The sequence below is a fragment of the Pelecanus crispus genome, chromosome 1, assembly GCF_030463565.1.
Source record: "Pelecanus crispus isolate bPelCri1 chromosome 1, bPelCri1.pri, whole genome shotgun sequence".
NCBI lineage: Eukaryota > Metazoa > Chordata > Aves > Pelecaniformes > Pelecanidae > Pelecanus > Pelecanus crispus.
In genome coordinates this window covers 126,563,699-126,579,436 of record NC_134643.1, presented here as the reverse complement: position 1 = coordinate 126,579,436, position 15,738 = coordinate 126,563,699, and the positions used below count along the sequence as shown (strand labels likewise).

Genomic DNA, 15,738 nt, shown 5'->3' with positions numbered 1-15,738 from the left:
AAGCAGAAGTAAAAGCTTAACACTGGTATCTTCATATACAGTACCACCTTGTATGTATTCTAAGATCATGAAGCTGAATTAGGTGCTTAGTGGTTTGTCTTAAATGAAAAAGTCAAAAGCTAAAATTCATACTAGACTGTAACTGGATGGTATATTCTAACAGTGTTATACCAATCTGCGAAACAATGTTTGGAGGGGCTGATGACTAGACTGATATACTATGTATATAGTATTTCTACCTGTTGTATGCTTTTTTCTACTGAAGAAAATAGATTGCTTAGAGTGGGTATGTTTTAATACGCCTTTTAATTTCACTCTTTTCAAAGTTCAAATGTGATCTGTTATTAATAAAAGATTGTGTTCCATATCTGCCTGTACGTTGTAGTTGTTAAAGCAACTGAAAACCCATTGACCAGCGGCACACAACTGTAATGCGTTTAATGATGTTGAAAAACCAAACTACTGATGTGTAAGGCTGTCCTCAGTTTTACATTCCCTTTAGCTTTTATAGGGAAGGTAAGGAGCTTGAATGAATTGGAGGTGTTAAGTACAGAATAAAACCCCACATAACCTAGCCTTTATGTGCATAACACGTTGATGTACAACTGGGGTGGTTTTTTTGTATGTACTTTTGTATGGGGTTTGGTTTTTTTTTTTTGTACTTATGCTGTAGCTGTTCAGGGAATTTAGTTTCCTTCCCCACCTTGAAGCCAAGTCAAATGCTTTTGCATCTTCCCTGTTGACTGGTGCAGCTGCTGCCCAGGCAGGGACCTCACCTCTCCTCGGTGGTGGGTTCCCACCACATGTACCGCAGAGCAGGCAGCACTGGTGTGCTTTGCTCCCACCTCCCCTGACAGGAAAGCTGCTCCTGCTCAAGACCTGTTTTGCACGTACCTGATGGCAGTGATATGAATGCCAGTGCTACCTCGGTATCTGACTTGAGGAGTCAAAGTGCTCCTCTGGGAATCTAGCTCCATATGACAATCAATGCTTTCTTAAAAACAAAAAACTGGCCTCCTGTCATTGGAGATGGTAGTGGCTGTGGGCAATAACCAAAGGAGGATGGGTGCTTGCAGAGGGGGCAGGGAGCCTGCTGCTGTTTGATACTATTCTTGGCTCCAAGTAGGTACCTCTGCATACCTGTGTGCAACTCCCCTAGTTTAATTTCTTAAATTTCAAGACAGTTCACTGACTGCCTAATGAAACTGTATGAAAAAATAGATGGTGAAGCTGTGCTCATGCCAATATATGGAGGTTACAAAGCACCATACTGGAGCATGGCAGTCACAGCAAGCTTCCTAAAGGTGCTGACAATGAAAGTTCTCATTAAACAAACAAAACTGTAATTTTCTTACTGCTTCCTTCAACTTCTTTTGAGACCAATACGGTTGCCATGTTTCATTAAGCTGTACTTAATCAGTCTCTCTATAGCAAATTCAAACCACAGCCCACTTAGTCTCTCAAGTCCTGTGCCACGGTGATTAAACGCTTGGCATAGCCTCGCACACACCATACCCTTCTATTTCAAAGTCCTCAAACAGTGAGATTTGAGATACTTTAATTCCAGCGGTATTTGCCTGAACTGCAAAAGAGCTGTAAGACCAGGTAACAGCAGTCCTAATAAAGGTGGTGCATGCCAGCTAGGCAAGGGGAAAGTACACTTGTAAAATGCTTTTAAAACAGCTCAAGCACTGCTTCGCCAGTACATTCCTTCAGTGCCTAATAATAAAAGCACATTAGCTTCTAATTAAACATGAGGCCACACTCATGAGTCTTTATTTTCCATGCTGTCTTTCACAATAACAGGCACCAGCTATGCATCACATAGAAGGCAACGCAGCTGGCACTGGGAAAAAACAACAAAGGGATTGCAATGACATGCTGCCAGCACTGGAGTGGGTATTTGTCCCTGTGAACCAGCCTTCCTTGGGGGCAGGAGGGGTGAATGGGGGTGCTAAATTAGCACTAATGCAGCAATTACAAATTACTCTTTTGTAAAAGTCTCCTGCGGGTGACTTTCCTGGTCATATTTGCACTCCTCTGACTTAGCTGAAGTCCTAACTGGGCTGCTGACCTAAAGCTTACAGGCATTTCTTTGCCTCTTTCCAATCTTAGCCATATTCTTTAAAAAAAAAAATACACAGAACAACCTAATGGCGGTATCAGGCTTTGTCACTACTTACCAAGAAAAAAAAAACAACAACCAAACCCAAAAGAAATCCCCAGACCCTACCATAAATGCACACTCGGTATCATTTGACTTCTTTTCCCGAGTTGAGTTGGCAGGTTGAACTCAGCTGCCCCAAACCTGTTCCCCACACCACCGTCTGCCAGCTTCCCTCCCTCAACTTCAGCTCACGCCCTGAAGCAAGCCAAGGCAGCGGTGTGAACCAGCTCCTAAGCCGCAGGCTCTGCCCACTCACCCGCCAGCTCCAGCCCTCACGCAAACCCCTAAAACGTGCACAAAACCCCACGTGCTCGGGAAGTGTGCTTGAGAGGTAGTGTGAAGGCACGGGGGGCTCTGTGGCGCTGAGTCTTGCTCCAGGTCCCCCATGCTGCCTAACTGCTCAGTGGCAGCAGAAAGGGCTGCAAGGTGAACATAAGCTCCTCTTGCTCGCCCCCAAAATCGGGTAGAGGTTGCAGGGTTTCTGCATACACTGTGCTTGCCTGCTTCCTTAGGGCTTCTGACCATGGCCCCAGGTGGCGATTTCATAGAATCATAGAATCGTTTAGGTTGGAAAAGACCTTTAAGATCATCCAGTCCAACCATTAACCTAACACTACCAAGTCCACCACTAAACCAATTAAGGGTAGAGTAATAATTAATTTCATGTTTCCTGGCTTGGTGGCTGGATTATTTTTTGATGAAAGTAAAACTAGAACAGCATCACTAAGGTTGGAAAGGACCTCTAAGATCATCAGTCCACCCATCACCCCAACACCACCATGCCCACTAAGCCATGTCCCAAAGTGCCACGTCTACCTGTTCTTTGAACACCTCCAGGGATGGTGACTCCACCACCTCTCTGGGCAATTTCATCCCAAGGAGTAACAAACATAGGACAAAAGATACAGTGAAATGGCCTTAGTGACCATAAGCTTCACCTTTTCATCTCTAGACGTGATTTTTCAACCTGGCCTCTGCCTGCACGCCTGCGGTAGCGTAGTTTGGGTTTCTGCCAGCACCCGCTGGTGCCGGCTCCCCGTGTGGGAGCCCCAGCAGCCGGGAAGGTGCCTCACACCATCCCCATTCCTCGCTCCTCCATCCCAGCCTCCGCCTCCAGGGGATAGCACAGCCCCTGATGCGTTACCTGCCTTCGCAACAGTCTGTTCCCAGCACCGGGTAACTTTATTTACCTGCTACTTAGCATGAGGCGCTGCAGCGCCGTGTTCCTACAGGCCTCGAGAGGACTCGACAAGCCTGCGGTTCAAACACGCTCGGCGGTGGCAGCGAGGGGAGAGAATTGCTGGGTGATTGCAAAGAGGCCCAGAGGCAAACCTCAGCCCTTTCATTCCTGCCTCCTCTCTTGCACCACCTTGGCTCTGCGTAACAGGGTTGCAAGAAAAACAAGGCACATGGGAGCTGTTCTACAAGGTCTCCTTTAGCAGAGAGGTCTGGGGCGGGGGGATATCTGCTCTCCTCCACGCTCTTTTAACCCCAGCTGGCTGGCATAAGCTGCAGACCAGCTTGCAGGTATTCCCAAAAACCCAGGCAAAGCCTTCGGGTGCCACAGTGCTCTGCTGCTGGGGTGCAAACCTGTGTTACCTCCCCAGCTGCTGATCAGATCCCGTCGTCCCTGCACCTTGTGGAGGGGGCAGCCGGCCTTTCCCCTTCCCTCCCCATCTCAGACAGGGAGGACTTTCCTCAAGCAGCGTTGAGTTTGATCCATTTCTTTGAAAGAGACCCACACAAGCAAGGAAGAAAGAGTGCTGGGCTTCTTTACACACGAGTCCTGGGGCCAGGGGTTTGAGATGTCAGCCGCGCTTAGCCTGTCCTGTTCTTTGGCCAAAACTGCCTGCACGTGCGCCCAGGTCTCTACATGAAGCCTTGGCCTGCTTTTGCAACACCGGTTCGGTATTGCAGAGGGATGGATCACGCACAGCACCGCTCCGCTCCCTCCCCTCTCCCTGCTTATGGGACACGCTTTAACCCGAGGGCTGCAGCAAAACGCCGAACACCAGCGTCCCTATCGCTGACCTGACCCAGGGAGAGATTCACAACCCAAAGCGAGTGCTGATTAAACAGAGCCTAACAGCACAGGAAGCCCTTCCAGCAGGGGAGGCGGCAGAAGGCAGATCCCAACACGCTGGGCGGCTGCAGGCGCTCGGCAGCTGAGCGTCACGGGCTGCCGGCAGCGAGACGCGGGGCCGGGGGGCAGCAGGTTGCGGCTGGGAGCAGCACGGGGAGGCTGTGCCGGCGGGGAGGCAGGCACGACACCCGGCTAGGCTGGGAAGCCCTCGCTGCCGCACCGGGGAAGGCCTGAGCTTGTAGGGAGCCATGCGGCAGGCACTTGAGCAAAAACGGGGTTTAAAATCACTGCTGCCACCACCTTATTTACCTTGTGCTTTTGAAATGCTGTGGGAGAGGCTTTCAGGCTTTCCTCTGCAGTTATGTAGAGCAAAGACCATTTAAAAGCTAATAAAGAGCAAGCCGTGATCTGCAGAAGCACAAGACCCATACTACAGCTGTGCAATGACAAGGGGAAAGATGCTCCACGCTCTTCCCCGGAAGAGCAGGCAAGAGCCCATTCGCAGGCGCTGCTCCCTGGGGCAGGCTCTGCCCCGCAGGCAGAGAGTAACCCTTGACCGCGGCAGGAATAAGGGCCCACGGGCTGCAGACTCACAACACGCAGGAGAGACAAATTTGCCTGATGATTCTCCCCCCACTCTCCCATCACCTGATCGGATCAGAGGAAATAAATCCTGGCAGAGCCAGTTTTCACATGAGTTCATGCCCTGACCCTGCCTCAACAGGGACCAGGTCCAATGCATTTCCTTTTTATCTATTTAAATAGGATTGCTCTTCTTAGTCCACGAACAGGCGAAACGTGCCAAGTCCTGCGCTGCCATTACTGATGTCGCCCATGTGTTTTAAAACCCCCAGTGAGGCTGGCTTTGCCCCAGCGTCGTCTCGCTCTTTCCAAAGATGCTTAGCTAGGCGCGTCGTAGGAGGTTAAGCAGGCCACAATTGTAACTGACATTGGGAACATTTATCACAGTAGCTATATCCAAAAAAGCACACGTGCAATGGGGTTTAGACGTTTGCAAAATCAATGTTGAGAAGTTTGTATGTGGTGAATGTAAAGGCTGACTTTAGCCTAACCTGAAGTCCCTCTGCCAGTCTCAGAGGCTCACAAAAATCTCCAACATCTTCCTTAAAAAAAAAAAAAAAAAAAAAAAAAAAAATCTAATCAGCAGACTAGTCCATCCCAGCTTGAAGAAGGTGCTAGATGCCTTGAGATTAACTTGGCCTGAGCACCAGCTTCCCAAAGCAGAAAAGCCTTTACTTCCCACTTGGTCCCAATTCCTGAGCACAGCTGCATCCCTCTGCCCGGTGCAGCTGGGGTACAACTTATGAAGTACCTTCAGGACGGGTTGGAGGTACCAGGCTTTCTTCCCATATTGAAGCTCCTTGTCCTTCCACACAAGGACGTGCGAGCCTACACCCCAACTGAGCTCCCCCGCAGGGAGCAGTAGGGGAGAAGAGGAGGAGGAGGAAGCTGCACTGCAGGGCTGCTGCTATAATGCTAACCGTGGCCTGGGGGAGCAGAGCAGCAAAAGGCCACTGACCACCGACGAGCAGCCAGGGCTTTCTGTTTCCACTTGACCTAAATGGAGATTTGGATAGTGGTTTATTAAGGAAAAGCGGTACCGCTCCATTGCTCTCCAAGTCAAAGCGCTTCCAGGACCACCCCTGTTCTCCCCTCACCCTTTGGGCTCCTGACACATTTCTCAGTGCACCGATTCCCAGGGAAGGAGTTTGCTTTAGTGCAGCGATCCAGGCCAAACAGTGCAGATGCAGACAAGCTCCCTTGCCACAGCTACAACCTGCAGCACACACTGTCCTCCCTTTCACCGGGGCAGTGTTTTCTCTGCTGAAAAGGTTCCAGCTCTGGGGCAGTTCCAAAGCAAAAAGCTTTGCAGAGTTGGAAACCGAGCGGCTCGCTTCCCATCCTTGGCTCTGCTGGCTTTGGGGAAAGAGAGAGAGATACAGAACTGCTCCCGGCATCCCCTTCCCGGGGCCACGGCAGTGCCAAGGACACAGCCCGACACACTTTCAGCGGAGCGCCCTTTCTCCTTCCCCCTCGCAGGCTTGCCAGGACTCAGCAGCTCTGCGGTAGCCCTTTGCCCCGGGAGGCGAGCGAAGCCCGGCAGCTCGCGCAGCGTGTGCCGGCACGCACCGTGCTACAGGTGTCTCGGGCTCACCACCGCCCGCCTTTCCGTCGCGGGAGGCTCCTGCCCAGGCGAGGCTGGCTGAGGTTTTCCAGCTGGCTTTTTGGCAGGGAGGCGGCGTTGCAGACGCCGCTGGACTTTCTCCATTCGTTTCTCCCCATTAGTAACCAAAGCGGCTGCTCCAGCCTTAAGCCAGGGTAAAGCCCGACAGTGAAGGCAGTGGTAATTACCTGCGCTGGCAGCGCACCCAGCGAAGCAAAATGGCTGGGTAGTCATCACGGCTCATAACCAGCCTGTGCTAGTGGGGAAGCTGAGGCCTCCCTGCTCCTCTCCTTCCTCCCTCTGAGCTTCCCTCGACTGTCAATTAGTTGCCTCCTTCCAGGAGGTATTAAAAGAAAAAATAAACTAAAAGGCCAACAAATGCAGAGGAACACACCAGCTTCTCGCTGCCAGTGGAGACGTGTGCCTGAAGAGGGGTGTCCCCATTTCCCCCCTGCTGGGGTGCATGCTGGCAGCCGAAAGGCAGGGGTGAAGCGGGGCTGGTTTGGGGTTGGGCAGAGGGTGCAGCTCCCCAGCAGTGGTGCAGCTAGCCAAGCTCGCCCTCAGAAAGGGACTATTTTGCTCCATGCTGTTTTGGGGGCAGCAGTGCTGTGCCAGCCCCCTGACAGAATCTCTCCAGGCTGGAGCGGGACCAGGAAAAGCTGCTGTGGGGGAGGCTGTCATTCCCTTAATCAACAGCAACCCATCTTCAAGGGATTTTACACATGTGACTCCCATTAAAACCAGAGGGACGCTGACCTAAGGGACTTGGCCAGCATTGTGTTTGACCCCTGAACGCGTCTGGGACTGCTCCTTCCACCTCCTCCCGCTCCCTCCTGCCCTGTGGAGGGGTTGCAGCCCCATGCGTGCTCTGTGACACCCAGAAAAAGCCCCACAGGGCTTAGAGGCAGGTTGTTCCCATGTACAATTCCCAGAACTGCGCTCTGAGGTGCGCCGCGACGGGCCCTTGTGCGTGCCACCAGTTTGTCCCCTCTGCAAGCTCGCGGGCAGGGTTCTCCCTCAGCCCCTCTCCCTCTGCCCTTTGCTCAAGTGCTCCAAATCAGCCGGTGTCACAGGTTGGTGCGAGCATCACAACAAGGTGGTACGGCTTCCCAGAGAAGAACCCAACCCGCCGATCAGCCCCGTGGCGAGCGCGCAGCAGCCCCGGCTGCCGCTGCGTCCCTCCCGCTGTTTGTGAGCAATTAACAGGGACGTGGGACAGGGTGAGGCTGGGTGAGGCAGGAGACCAGAGGCAATAAGGACGGGATCTCAAGCTACTTCAGCTTTTTAATGCGGCTCTTTCTTCACTTTGATCACAAGGACGGTCGGGTGCCCGTGCATGCGTACCTACCTACACAGGCACACGCGCCTGCCTACTGCACACGCAGGCTCACAGGCGCACACGTGCCTGCTCTGTGCCTGCACACACGGGCGTGCGCCTGGGCACACACATTCATAAATGCAATATTCGTTTCTTATTTTCATGGTGAAAATTTGCCACTTTTCAACGCGGGGAGCTCTCAGACCACTCCATTGACCAAACTCACCCCAGCCCAAGCCACGTACAGACGTGGTCGTAATGCTTTGCATTCAGAAATGGACTACAAAAATGAGAAAGGAGGCGGCAGTAACGCGCTGCTGCTCATGCAACGCTCTGCTAACCTAATCCCACTGACCACTCGGTACCACAGCACTTTGCAGCTCTCCCCTTAAACTACTCCATCCCAGCTGCCTGTGGTCTATCAGAGCATCTGGATGGCTAAAAGGTGCCTCAGGGTGTATCCCTCGAGGCTGCCAAAGGTTCGAGTCAGACACATCACAGCAGTGCCGCAACCCTGTAATCCACTCCCACGAGATACTGCTGCTATCAGAAAGAAATCAAATCCCGGCTGCAAAAGAAAGAGGAATAAACATCCACTCGTGGAGCCATGAACACTGGTACGGGTGTTCCTGTTCAGGTATTACCAACCCAGTAAATACAAGCTGGATCAGACCAGCATTCCCCAAATTCAGTGTTTTGCCTCAGAGTTTCCCATGTTAAAAGCCTAAGAAAGAATCAAAACATAATTCTGCTCTAAGCAGTTAGGAAATAAAATGCTTATAGGGAAGATGCTTTCCCCATCCTAGTCACTTATCACAGTGTTCACATTACCTATGATAAATATTTAAATATTTCCAGAATCCTACACTGTTCTTAACAGTTACCATTTTAAAAAATATTTATATATACATTTAAAATTTTTTTTTATACACACACACACATATATATGTGTGAAAACCCTTGAAAGCATTTATTTGATCAGCCTAAAGACATGCTGCCCTTGGATTCCGCTTCTACCTGCTGTTGTGACAGAGCAAGTCATATTTACCTTCTCTCCAGCAGTCACATGAGATACAAAACTCTTACAGTTTCCTCTACAATGCTACTTATTGACAACAGCTCCAACCCCATCCCATCCTAACAACCCAAATCCAAACCCAGCAGCAAGGACTTGGGTCCAAAATGGTACATGCGGGTGTGGCTGCCGCTGCTGCTCCTGCACAGAGCCCCACCGTCACCAAAAACTGGAGGAGCTCCGAGTAACTTATTTACTTTTGACCTTACATCTTTGCAGCGGTTTATTCCTTCCCCTGTCCCCCAGCTGCCTTCTTCAACATGCTTTTTAATCACTTTCTCTGCTGATGCAGCGACTGCCTCAAGTTACACTAAAGGGGAGTCTTTGGCCCATAGAGAAGGTATTTGCTAATTGTTTCTTACAGACATTGCAGACATATGCATGCACACAGTCAGTGGTCAGTCACAGTGCTAGACTGCTTTTACAAGCAGCAACATATCAAGCCTCCTCCTGCCCTTCTGCTGTTTTCCCAAGCTCTGTTTGTTTTCCCAGGTTTGCTCTAGGCCCTAAATATGGTCCGGATTAACAAAATTCACTGGAGACCAAGATGCAAGGGGCAAAAATTTCCAGTCAAGTTTACCATGACCCCCAGTAAAGCTGGATTGATTTATCTCAGCTAAAAATGTCCCCTTGCCCCCTCCTGATGCCAGTGGGTGCTGGGGGCTCCATGCCGAGCCCCGGCCGCTCCTCACCAGCCACTCTGCCAGTGGCGGCTGCACCCCATTGACGTGCCAGAAGATTATGGCTTCCTCGAAGGTCTCCCGAGTGGCTTTAATTACCTTCCTTGATCAGATATCAAAGCTCCTCTGCCAATAGCGAGTGACAGGAGCAGACCCAGCCAGGGAGAAGATGTGCTCCTGGGCGAGGTGCTGGGCTGCAGCAGGGTGCTGCCGCCGAGCCCCCCGGGAGCGCTGCCCGCAGGGGGAGCAAGCCCCTGCACCTCTGCTCCCTGGGAAGTTTAATTTCTGGAGAGGCCTGTTCTGGGGAGAGGCACAGGCCAGCTCTTGCAAGGTGCTGGGGCTTTGGGGCAGCTCTGCTGCTCCCCACAAGAGGATGGGAGGTGGGTGAGCCAGAGGAGGAAAGTCATTGCTGCCGCTGGAAAAACCTGCCAGAAGCCCAGAGCCAGCCTCAGGTTTTGGGTTTGCCCCCTTGCAGTGCTTTTAACTCCTTAATGACCTTCCTGAACAACCAACCCAATCCTCCTATTTTGCCCAAAAGGCATTTGGCCGACAGCAGTGAAGTTAAGATGTCAGTAGAAACGCCTCTCCGTTGCCAGCAGAGTTTGGCTGCAGATCTGAGTTGTGACACAGTTAATATGTAATGAGGTTATTAATATTATATTGTGACATATGTAAGATCACCAGGTTTCCACTGAATATGTAATTGTTGAGGAGCCAAGAAATAATCCTTTAACTACAGATTAAATTCAGTCGTATTTGACATCACATCCTTCATTCAAGCCATTAAAAGAACTCGGGGCAGGAAGCTGTCCTTGTTCCTCACCGGAAATGCTCACATCCAGCTGAGGTATTTTTCTAACATATATGCAGATAAGAAGTTACAAGACTCTCCAAGAAATGGTTGATCCAAGCTAGTGCCTACTTTGTGCCTAGGTTACATTAGATGCAGTTCCCTTGTCTTAAAAAGGCCATTAAGCTGCAAACGTATCTGTCCCATCTTACGTGGACCTCCTTCTTGACTGCAACCAACCCAGCAGACCTTAAAGACAGCTCCTAGATGCCTACATTTGCTTGTCCCTGAAAGCAGCAGATGCCAGGGGTGCTGTCACCGCAGGGTGACCCGGCTGTACCTCCTGGGTGCCTAGGTGTGCCTACAGCCACCGCACACGCCAGCAGACCAGCCTGCCCTTCTTTTCCTTAGGTGTGCCAGCTGCCACGGGAAGGGTGCTTAAGCCTGCTGTCTTCACCTCCTGCTCCTCTTCTGGGTCCTGCCCTTTGAGTTGTCAGTGATTGAACACATCCAGAGTTGAAGGGTGAAGCCTCAATGACTCACGGAGGCAGGGGGAAAATAAACACAAGGGACGGGCCACGTGTTTCAGCCCCCGGTGAGGGCTTTTCCTCCCCTCTGTATCCTGCTGGGCCATGCCGTGTGCTCCAGAGGTTGGAGGGAGCGGGTGTCTGCTCCTCTGCAGAAGCTGTTCCAGCATTTTGCAGGAGTACAGCTGCTAACAACCTCTGTAACTCAGCCTACCTGTAACCCGGCCCAGTCACTGCAGTTTTTTTCCCTCCCTCCCTCCTCTGCAGGGACTTTCTCCTTTTCTTCTCTGCCACCTATGATGAAGGTCCCCAGAGATCCTTCCTTCACTTCCTCCTGCCGTGGCTGGGCCGTGTTATTAAGGATCTCACTCTGGCAGCAGTGAAATGGGGCGAGACACAGGAAACATTCATTCAATGCAAAGAAAGCCAACAACTCCTGAAACAGAAATGTGTGTATGGGGGCGGGAATCAAGAAGGCAGCTGGGAAAGAAAAGCACATTGTGGAATTATGCAGCATCCCTGTAACAAAATCAGTTATTCAACTACCTGTGAGGGCACCTATTTGCATTATTCATAGGGTATTAATTACACAACTCTTAATTTTTTTTTTTTTTTTTGAATCTTTGCCATTACAGCTCAACACCTGCAGCAGGTAGCCCAGCAGCACTTTGTTGCCTCTGCTCCCTCCCCAACACAGCCTATTCAGTTTTCTCCTCCTGCCTAATTATGCCAATTACTTTCTTATCCTTGTCTTTTATTTCCCTTTACTTGCATTGTTTGAGCCAGCTATTACAGCTTTAAAATTCTTGTAACAAAATTGTTCTCTGCGAAGACCCCACCCAAGATGGCACCATGATGTCAAGCTGGTATCAGGTAACAGCACTGCAGCTGCAATCAGCTCTCCACCAGGTGTTTTTCTGACAGCTCCTTAAAAAAAAAAAGAAAAAAAAAGATAATTCTGAAATTGGCTGAGGGCTCCTGGGTGTAGGGAAGCTCACAGCTGGAAGGGTAGGTCAGATGATCATTTGGTATAGGTGGGTGTGAGGAAGTTCAGAACTGAATCAAATATATCCTAAAGATGGAGAATGAGGCAAGGTGCCAGCAGGGATTATCAGCATGTGCTTTGCATTGGGCTCTTCTGCTAAGGCCAGAGTCAGGATTAAGAACCACAGGATGAAAAGAAACAACCTGAGCAATGTTGCCTAGAAGTTGAATGCAGGCCAAAGGTAGTAGTAGGGACAAATAACTCTCAGCCTTCGCAGTAACACCCAACCATTTCCATTTGTCCTAGACAAAGACAATCCATCCAGTGTTGCTGGCACCAGCCTCACATTCAGCGACTGGCCAAGCTTGCCACTCACTTCTCTTCACAATGAGGATAACTTCTGCTTTTCTGAGACCCAACATCTGTCCTACCCCTGCCTAGGCCACAACCCCTTCCACTTTTACACTGTAGTTTCCTGTACACTAGGTGCAAACCATAATACCTGTTCAATGAGCTGAATCTGGCCTAGAATAATTAACACTGAATTCATACCAGGAGGCACTGGCTCTCATTTTAGTCTTACAGAAAAATCTCATCCCGCTTCTGAGCAAATCAAAGCCAATTTGCCTCCACATGATGCAACCCTTATCTTAGCTAGACAGGCTTTGCAGGTGCTTGTATTATATCAAACTCTTCAGCTTCTGCTCTTAACAATCCAGTCCAGTGATGCTGAGCTGAACCTAAATGAATCATGACCCTTTTGCCCCAGGTGATGCTAACTCTTACCTGGGTTTTACAGGACTACAAGAACCAAAGAGAAATTACAGCTCTTTGTGAGCTGGCATGAGCCCTAACCATAGGCTTGATATCCTTGCTTACAGACCCTGAGTTGGTACAAAATGGATGAGAACTCTTTCACCCACATGGTAGCCATCCTACTTTTAAACACGTAGCAGGACCCAGCAGAACAGCACACAAAGCCTGAGAGATCTTCAGCCCATGCTAAGGCAAACCCTGACAATATGCCTTCTGCCTTGTTTTTTCAAAACACACCTGAACAAATCAAAGATCAATGTTTTCGCTCAGGATGCCGCCCTCACTTTTGCTTGTTTCGCCTTGCAGGCACATGCACATATTGACCCATGCAAGCTCTTTAAACCTTTCCCTTTCCATGTGGTCCCTCAGACACAGGAGCCACAAACTCCCACCCACATGGCACCAGCAGTAATCAAAGCCCAAAGGCAGTGGAAACGCCCCAGAAAGTTTAGGGCAGGGCCAAGGCTTCATTCAACAGGAGCTGAGGAGTTTCCTGTTTTACCGTAAGGTAAATCCAAGGGCCCGGGATGAGAGTCTATGCAGCGTCCTCAAGGGCTTAATTGTTTTTCATAAGCATGAGCTCCCAGAGGTCCTGTGCTAAGATGAGGGCCAGGATTAGGAACAGCAGGGTTTGAGGAGGAGGGCTCGCATCGAAAGGAGCAAATGACTTTTGGACTATTTTGCGATGAGGCAGGGACTCCTACATATGTGTCTATGGGCACACACTTCATGCTTGGGTTGGAAGAGCCTGCTTTCCTGCTGTAATTGGCCCAGCGGGAAGGCAGAATGGGAGCTGGTGTCACGCTGTCGCGGTTGTTTAGCCCTTCTCGCTATTAGTGAGCACTATCTGGCCAAACTCACCACCAGCTCCACCCATGGGGCCTTCCCAGCTCCAGCAGCAAATCTCCTTTTCCAGGCCACACTGACTCTACCCTGCCCAATGCTAACATAACTCAGCAGCTCCAGCATCTGGTGTCTCCTAACCACCCTTTGGCAAACAGCAGCCACTCACCACAGCTGCCAGCAGCCCTCTATTACATATCAAAGGAGGAGGATTGGGCAGGATTAGGGATCAAAACAATGCATGGAAGATCTCAGTCTGCTTCTGAATCATTCAATGCTTGGAGGCTAGGATTAGACATGGTGCCACTGGAAGCCAATAGCTCCTGCTTTTTTCTGGGGCAGGGAGAGTTTGCTGGCATGCTACTCCATGCCATGGTAGTTTTTAAATACAGGGTTGGCACTTTGGCCCAAACGCTACGCCAAATGATAAATCCTGAAGATTTGCATAAATACTGGTGTCAGTCTGGATGGCTTCTATGTAACTGTGGGGCATCTGTGGATCTTCTGGATATACAATAGCAGAAGCAAATAACTTAATAGGTCTGTTGTGAGTAAAGCCTGCTTCAAAGGCTGGAGTTGAAGTCCTGATTAAGAAAACCAAGGGATAAAGAGCTAAGCTGATTTACACATTTTGCAACGCCTCCCAAGGTAGACCGAGGGCTGCTGGTAACAGCAGCAAGCGTCTCCTGGTTTGTCTCGGGGCGCAAATTGTTCTCCAGGCAAACACAGGCAAGCCTAGAACTGGGCTTAATATTAGGGAAAGAGACAACAGGGACTGAGCACCTCTTTATTGTTGTTTTCTCTTAAGCTTAGAGCATTACAGTGGATGCTGCCCTAGCAGGAGCTTACTGATACATTCAGCACTCAGTGCCTGGCTGGTGCCTTGGCTTGATCAAGGTGCTGCGGTCAGCACTCAGGCAGTGGCGCAGAACAAACAACCTTTTTGCTCAGGCCCGGGAGGTCCATGGGGGTCAGTTCAGGTTAACACCAGCAGAGCCACCTGCCTTCACCAGCTCATCCAGCAGCACCCTTGCTCCTCAGCCCTAGCACATGGAGCCACCGAGGCATAGCCCCCCCCCCACCCAGCCAGGCTTTTTGCCCCTTGCTCCTGCTCCCTTTTTACCCCATGCTATTCTGCAGGCCAGATGTGTCCTGACACCCACTAGACAAGATATGTCATAGACAGGGAACACAAACAAACCATCAGGGAAATTGCTTGGGAGCTATAACTTCCAGAGTACACATACTATTATTTCCCCCATCTCCCTCAATAGCAGATGTTGGCCTAGATGATCTCTCTGAATATTTCAATTTCCAATGAATTAATTTTATAAGTGTACATTTTGTTTAAGTTAAAAAGAAGACAAAGCTTCAATTAGTAAGGATATTGTTATCCATTAGATTTGGAGAACCTCTGTTGACTCTTTGAATAATTGCCTTTCTGCTTCAGGTTAGCACTCTTGGAAAAGCTATTGAAGCACATGCCTAACATGAAGCAATACGAACCATGGTTTATAAATTAACATTTTATTGCAGTAATCTTTCACATGAGAAATATCTCTGCCTTGTTTATGTACCCTTGTCCACCTTCATGTGCAAATGTAACGCTCATGAATTTTACTAGATATTGGAAATGGTCACTGGATTGAGAACAGACTCTTTTCACTAGCCACAATCATAATACGATGGCGCTAACATTTTTTTCCACCCTGCTCATTTTTTGATCCTGGCTTCTTATTTAATAATAAACCAGGCTGTGAACACACTGACTCATCTCTTGTTTTCTCAAAATAGTGAGAAGTTTTATTTATTTTTTTAATCAGTAACTACCTGAGAGAAAGGAATGCCTCATAAGATAAACGCATTTAATTAGTTTGTTTGCTGTTAAGAAAAATATGTAGGTGGATGTGGGCAAAATGCCAAGCCAAAGTGGTCTGGCTTTACTGACAGTTCAGCAAAAGAAAAAGATTAGACGTCATGGAAAAAATTACTCCCTGAACAGGAAAAGCTGGACACGGCGCATATTTCTCTTCATGATCTAGCTTTGTAACAGTAAAAGGAACCACTAGCATTAGCTAACAGAATGCACTTAGGGTGTAAAAAGGCTACAAAACAACAAAAGTGTAGCTGAATTGGAGGACTTTGCCAGTTACATGAGATTTATTTAAAATATCTTATTTTTCATAATTATTATTATTAATAATATTATTATAGAAAAAGTGAGTACTCTCTGGCATCCCCAAACTGCACGAAGGCCAACGTGTCAGCA

At 49.4% G+C, this 15,738-nt stretch overlaps 1 protein-coding gene across 1 annotated transcript in view; it reads left to right on the top strand.

The window, feature by feature from the left end:
- The window catches only part of C2CD2 (C2 calcium dependent domain containing 2), a 433,467-nt gene that overhangs the window by 147,845 nt on the left and 269,884 nt on the right, over positions 1–15,738 (top strand). The gene's annotated exons all lie outside the window — the stretch shown is intronic.